At 38.0% G+C, this 7621-nt stretch overlaps 1 long non-coding RNA gene across 1 annotated transcript; it reads left to right on the forward strand.

Moving 5' to 3' along the window:
• The first annotated feature begins 2824 nt into the window (after positions 1-2824).
• On the forward strand, positions 2825-6768 carry LOC137387232 (uncharacterized). The gene is made up of 3 exons (XR_010977886.1): positions 2825-2980; positions 3528-3601; positions 6406-6768. It is a non-coding gene; the product is annotated as an uncharacterized lncRNA (long non-coding RNA).
• Positions 6769-7621: the final 853 nt, after the last annotated feature.

Below are 7621 nucleotides of genomic sequence, written 5' to 3' on the forward strand. Positions count from 1 at the left end.
TGATTGCTCATGATGGTCTCTCACAGTGCATGGAACTAGCAAGTCTACTAGTTTAATCTAATTAAAGGGTCTATGGGTGCTTTACTACTTCATGGAATAATTCTCAATATACTGATTACTCATGATGATCTTTCGCAGTGCATGGAACTAGCAAGTCTACTAGTTTAATCTAATTAAAGGAACTATGGGTGCTTTACTACTTCATGGAATAATTCTCAATATACTGATTACTCATGATGATCTCTCACAGTGAATGGAACTAGCAAGTCTACTAGTTTAATCTAATTAAAGGATCCATGGGTGCTTTACCACTTAATGGAAAAATTCTCAATATACTGATTACTCATGATGATCCCTCACAGTGCATGGAGCTAGCAAGTCTACTAGTTTAATCTATTTAAAGGATCCATGGATGCTTTACCACTTCATGGAACAATTATCAATATATTGAATACTCATGATGATCTCTCACAATGCATGGAACTAGCAAGTGTACTAGTTTAATCTAATTAAAGGATCTATGGGTGCTTTACCGCTTCATGGAATAATTCTCAATATACTGATTACTCATGATGATCTCTCACAGTAAATGGAACTAGCAAGTGTACTAGTTTAATCTAATTAAAGGATCTATGGGTGCTTTACCACTGTTATATGTGTTATCGAAGTATTTGACTTATTTGACAGCACAATAACATCAATGATTAATCACTGTTAGCTCTTCTCCAATCTAGACTAATATTACTATGGTTGATTAAGTGTAGGCAAGCCGCCTGGTTTGTTCAATGATTGATTAAAGTGTGAGTTCAATTTATGGGACTTGACCAAGATCTTTAGTGCAAGCCTAACACTAGCTAAGCTCCGATGTTGATTGTTAGCAAATAGCAACACTCTTTATTTCATGAACCAAAACCTAACATACAGTAACAAAGTTCTAGAATATGAGAAAGATAACAAATAGTGAGAAAGAACTAAGTAATATAAATCTCTTACGCCAACATCAAGCTTGTGTCTGCCCTTAAAGCTCAGTCTTACACGTCTGTAAGTGTCACTGCCAAAGAGGCTGAGCTATTAAAAAACACAAGCTTTTATAGGCATTTAGGATAGCCTGAGGACGGGTATATAATGTTCGTATCATATACTATGTTGTAGGAGTAAGTCCATTGGAAGGAACACTGTCTTTGGATACGTCACAGGGGGTGCGCCGAGATTGTGGCTGGATGCTAGGATTGCGTAATATTGTCTCCGTCAGCACCGTAACATGTCATGGAAAAGTACTGGCTTAGGGTGATGGTAAGTTCAGTTATTTTTGGTAGTGCTTGGTGATGGGTGGATAGATATAATTACTCCCAAATTCCTTGGCGGTTTCCATAGGCGGTGTTGACTCATCAGTTTCCAGATTGATGTATTATAATTTTGACATTTCCAATTAGGGGATCTTTTGATGTCTCTTAGGCGTTTCGATGCTTGTACGGCGGTTTGGCTACATTCCTGCTGTTATCATGTTTTCGGAGTATTTCCATACAACATTTCTCCCGTTGTTAAAGAACGATATGTCCTCATGTCGTATTTCGTGGTAGCGTTGCTGTTGGCATAACGGTAGTAAAATAAACAGAATATATAAAATGAAATGAAGTTATAAAATTGTGGTTAGAATAAAGATATTTAAAACCCATGTACCTGAGTTAAAAAAAAAATTATATAATAATTCGTAAAACCAAAACCATGAATGGAATCCCAAAACATAAAGATGTTAAAAGTGGAAATAAAAGTTGTTTTTTTTTTTATTTTCTCAAAGCAATAAGATTTAGGTTAGTAGTAGAAGTATATGGTTGTTAGTTTGCCATGTGGTCCAGGTGAGTGTCAATTGTCCTTTCGGTGTCGCGTATTATTGTCCTGGTTTTTGTATTGCGTCTCCCTTGGCAAAGTAAACGGGTCCTCCCGTATGTCGGTATGTATGGGTGGTTGTATGCGGAGGGTAGTCATTGGTCTTATGGTCAGGAAGAAAGCTAAATCTTGAAATAGAAACTTCACATAACGTTATAGCAAAAACTGGCGTGTCTTTTTAAAATTCTAAAATCACAAAATAAATGTTATAACATGCATGACTCAGTTGTGTGTAAGACATTTTCACTTTCCACTGCTGGAGCTACCTATAAAAAGAAAAAATTGTCCAAGCATCTCCTTTCATCACTAACCTGTCTTATCCTAAAAAATAGAAAGTCACAATAAAAGTTAACAGTTTTAAACGAGTTCGTTTTCTGGTATGTGCCGTGTCTATTTCATAATAAAGTCTATCCTAAAAATTCAAAAGTCAATTTTTGTTACATGAGTGAGACACGCCATTTATTCCATAGTGGCTACGTCTAGTTTTTTTTTTTAAGGTTAAATGAACCATGAATGCTGTGTTTGATCAAATTTGGTAATCAATCAGCCACTATCTGAGATTAGAAAATGATACGGCACGCTGTACCTGTCAAGGAAATATAGATGTTAGCATGTGGTGAGCATTATGACAAGTTACTAGTGATAAATGGACAGTTACTAGTAGCGTTAGAGCATGAAAAATTGTCATAGCAAGTGCTACTAGGCAAATACCAGTCTGTCAAGCGAAGAGGCAACAATTTAGCTCATACATACGTTACTGTCATGGTCTGTTGGTTCAGGCTTCGGGTTGATTATAGGCGCACTGCAAATGGATAATATTTGATCTTGTCTGGTAGTTGCTTGTGGAACTTGCGTAGCTGTTGAATTTGGAGGATGGGCGGAGCTTGTATATCGTCTTGAGCTGTTAGTTTGGCTGGCTAGTTTAATGATAGGATCTTCGGTATCGCTTGACTGCACGTGGTGTCTATTTGATGTTTGACTTTCGCATTCCGTAAGCATTCTTAGACAGCGAGCTAATGATAAGCATGCCATCTGAAGCATGTCATTACTTTCTCTGTTGTTCCTTATTCTGATCGCTGTTATTTCTGATGTGGTGAGTTAAATTCTTCCTAGTTATGCTGTCTAGAAATGATTGGTATGGGATGGTTAGTCGTGTTGATGAATGATGTACTCCTCTTTTCGTGAACATTTTCTTACTTCTTCCTTTAGCCTTGTCAAATGTCCGGTATATGTGTCGTGTTGTTTAAAAAATTTATCGTGAAATTTCGTCTAGTCTTGGTCTGTTTAATCGTAGTCCGAGTGGAGTTAATTCTTGAAAAAAGAATCCGTTTTAGTCCAAAATTTTGTTCCATTTGTGTAGGTGAGAACTGTGGCTATTCGTAATATTCAAAATCTTCTACTCTGTAGTTCCTTGATGGCTCATCTCTTCTCAAAAATTCCGCTTCATTTTCTTCTATTTGTCTTGCCTGATCGTTTACTATCATGGTCAATCCTTGTACTTGTCTTGTCAATGGTGCGAGGGAGTCAGTGTCTACTTGGTTAACACTCATCGTCTTATTTCTTGTTACTGCTTTATCTATAGCTTCTAGGTTTCTTGCTTCCTTTAGAGCTTCTTGTAAAGTGATGTTTTCTTGTTTCAGGATCGATCTCTGATAACTCTCCTTCAGGCCTCCTATGAATGCGGATTTTATTACCTGATCGCGATTCACTTCTGGTAAGTCTTTAAATACTGATCGGCCTGCGGCCATGATCTCAGAATAGAAATCGTTAATCGACTTCTTCCCTTGGGTGATGTTCCATAGGTTCTTCTCTCGGAGTGGTTGGTCGACTCGGAAAGCCGATATCAATTCCTTCTTTAAGGAGCTGTAGCTCCTCGCGCAATTAGGGTTCAGCTTTATAACATTTCTGTAGGTCTCCCATGCTGGTCCAACAAGTTTAGCAGGTAGGGCTTGTGCTAGTCGTCTGTTGTCGTAGTTGTATTGAGCCATCAGTATTTCCCATCGATCAATGTAATCTTCGAAGTTATCTCCTTCCTTGAATGGCTCTATGTTATCGAAATTTGGCACTACGCTGATGATGGGTGGTCCCGTCCGAGGTGGGAAGAGTAGATCTCCATTTGATGTTCTCGGTGCTACACCAGGTCCTGTGTAGCTTCCGGAGTCGTCCACGGTTGGTTTTTCACCTTGTGGGCTTTGTTCCTGGGCTTCAACATCTTCCGGGCTGAGTTGTTCACCATGTGGACTCTGGTCCTGGAGGATGATCTGGCTTCTCAGTGCTCTCCTTACCGCAGGAGTTGTTTTCTTAGCTCTCTTCTTCACCATCTCGTAGTCGGGTTGTTGTGCCTTGGGTCAGTCTATCCGGTTTATGGGAGTAGCTCAATGCCGGCTTTGGCTGCTCCTTTTGGATATTCTCTTATCACTGCCGGTTTGGCTCCTAGGTGTGTGACTAGGCTGTGTAGGTTCTGGTCCGCTACAACAAACTTAGTTAACATGCAACCTACGAGTATCGTGCTCTAAAGTATATATATAGGCACTGTTATATGTATATAGTTGACAGAATTTTTTTTTTTTAATTGTAATTATGTTAAGACGAGTATTGAGTAAGTGACAAAGACTAGGTAGTCTATTATGTCTGTCAACGAGAAAGTTATTCTATATAGAGAGGGTTGTTTTCCAAATGGTTGGAGTTCAACTGCAAGGATGAGTCTGTAACGTTTATATATCAGTAAACAGCGTAATAATATATACAGGATTAGTGCAATTAGCATATGAACGTAGATGATTGCTGTTATAGACTAGCAGTTTTCAGTATTGTCCAGGAATAGGTTGGGAAGCTAGGTATAGTTTGTAAACTATATTAATATCTGTATGAAGTATGTATATATACTCAAGTTTAAGCTTCCTATATTAGTGTGCTTGTCTATGAGTCAAGCTGATGTAGCTTGTTTTATAACCGGTGTATTATTATTATTAGGCCTTATACGTATGTAAATGTTAGGTGTAATAACCTAGAGCTCCGTGTATCTACAGTCACTAATAGAATGAGTGTGAGCGTGTGACTGGATGAATCTGCAGAATTGCACATACAAAAGAAGTTGCCAATGTATAAATAGATCTATACTTTCCCTGCAAACCGAAACAGTCAGAAAGGTAGATCAAGGTAGTGAGTGTCCTATGAGATTTGTGAATTTGTACGTGTATCAAGTTCTGATCTATGTTTGCCCTGGAGCGAAACAGTCAGAAAGCATATAGTATAGTGATAACAGCGCTCAGCTGTGAACTATGTATGTATAACTTTCCTGCAAACCGAAACAGTCAAAAGTTATAGGCACTATAGTAAGGCACGCGGCTATAAAATTGTAATTTCCCTGCAAACCGAAACAGTCAGAAATTATGAAAGGCACGCGGCTATGTAATTGTAATTTCCCTGCAAACCGAAACAGTCAGAAATTATGGACACTATGGCAATGTAAAGTGAAGGCACGCGGCTATTAAATTGTTTATGTATAATTTCCCTGCAAACCGAAACAGTCAGAAATTATGAAATAATTGTTTTCTCCTAGGCAAATGTAAATCTGACCTCAGATTTTCTTAAAATAGATTAGGATCCTCAAGCCTATAAGTAGTATGCAAGTGGGTGATCAATCCCAATATAGGCTGCAATTACGCGTTATGAAAGTATGAATTACGAAAGGTCTAGGCGTCAGGGGATTATTTGCCTAGCTATGTGGTTATGCTTTAGCTAAACGATACACCTAGATAAGTCACTAGATCTCAGCTAACATAGACTTTTTAATGAGTCCCACAATAGATATGTGAATATCTACCTGCCCAGTAGAATATAGCGATCAAATTAGGTATTGTAAATAGCTTAAGCAACCAGATATGAATGAAGATGAAGATGTCAGTTCTATGGTAAGCGCTATGAATAATATTACGAAAGATTTAAGCGTTCAGGGATTACCCACTTAGCTATGTGAAAGGTTGATGACCGAAAAGGCACCTCCACCAAAAATGTTATATGTGTTATCGAAGTATTTGACTTACTTGACAGCACAATAACATCAATGATTAATCACTGTTAGCTCTTCTCCAATCTAGACTAATATTACTATGGTTGATTAAGTGTAGGCAAGCCGCCTGGTTTGTTCAATGATTGATTAAAGTGTGAGTTCAATTTATGGGACTTGACCAAGATCTTTAGTGCAAGCCTAACACTAGCTAAGCTCCGATGTTGATTGTTAGCAAATAGCAACACTCTTTATTTCATGAACCAAAACCTAACATACAGTAACAAAGTTCTAGAATATGAGAAAGATAACAAATAGTGAGAAAGAACTAAGTAATATAAATCTCTTACGCCAACATCAAGCTTGTGTCTGCCCTTAAAGCTCAGTCTTACACGTCTGTAAGTGTCACTGCCAAAGAGGCTGAGCTATTAAAAAACACAAGCTTTTATAGGCATTTAGGATAGCCTGAGGACGGGTATATAATGTTCGTATCATATACTATGTTGTAGGAGTAAGTCCATTGGAAGGAACACTGTCTTTGGATACGTCACAGGGGGTGCGCCGAGATTGTGGCTGGATGCTAGGATTGCGTAATATTGTCTCCGTCAGCACCGTAACATGTCATGGAAAAGTACTGGCTTAGGGTGATGGTAAGTTCAGTTATTTTTGGTAGTGCTTGGTGATGGGTGGATAGATATAATTACTCCCAAATTCCTTGGCGGTTTCCATAGGCGGTGTTGACTCATCAGTTTCCAGATTGATGTATTATAATTTTGACATTTCCAATTAGGGGATCTTTTGATGTCTCTTAGGCGTTTCGATGCTTGTACGGCGGTTTGGCTACATTCCTGCTGTTATCATGTTTTCGGAGTATTTCCATACAACACCACTTCATGGAATAATTCTCAATATAATGGTTACTCATGATGATCCCTCACAGTGCATGGAACTAGCAAGTCTACTAGTTTAATCCAATTAAAGGATACATGGTTGCTTTACACCTTCATGGAATAATTCTCAATATACTGATTACTCATGATGATCTCTCACGGTGCATGGAACTAGCAAGTCTACTAGTTTAATCTAATTAAAGGATCTATGGGTGTTTTACTACTTCATGGAATAATTCTCAATATACTGATTACTCATGATGATCCCTCACAGTGCATGGAACTAGCAAGTCTACTAGTTTAATCTAATTAAAGGATCTATGGGTGCTTTACTACTTCATGGAATAATTCTCAATATACTGATTACTCATGATGATCTATCACGGTGCATGGAACTAGCGAGTCTACTAGTTTAATCTAATTAAAGGATCCATGGGTGCTTTACCACTTCATGGAATAATTGTCAATATACTGATTACTCATGATGATCTCTCACAGTGCATGGAACTAGCAAGTCTACTAGTTTAATCTATTTAAAGGATCCATGGGTGCTTTACCACTTCATGGAATAATTCTCAATATACTGATTACTCATGATGATCTCTCACAGTGCATGGAACTAGCAAGTTTTCTAGTTTAATCTATTTAAAGGATCTATGGGAGCTTTACCACTTCATGGCATAACTCTCAATATACTGATTACTCATGATGATCTCTCACAGTGCATGGAACTAGCAAGTCTTCTATTTTAATCTAATTAAAGGATCTATGGGTGCTTTACCACTTCATGGAATAATTCTCAATATACTGATTACTCATGATGATCTCTCACAGT

This window comes from Watersipora subatra, chromosome 2 (assembly GCF_963576615.1).
Source record: "Watersipora subatra chromosome 2, tzWatSuba1.1, whole genome shotgun sequence".
In the NCBI taxonomy this organism is placed as follows: Eukaryota; Metazoa; Bryozoa; class Gymnolaemata; order Cheilostomatida; family Watersiporidae; genus Watersipora; species Watersipora subatra.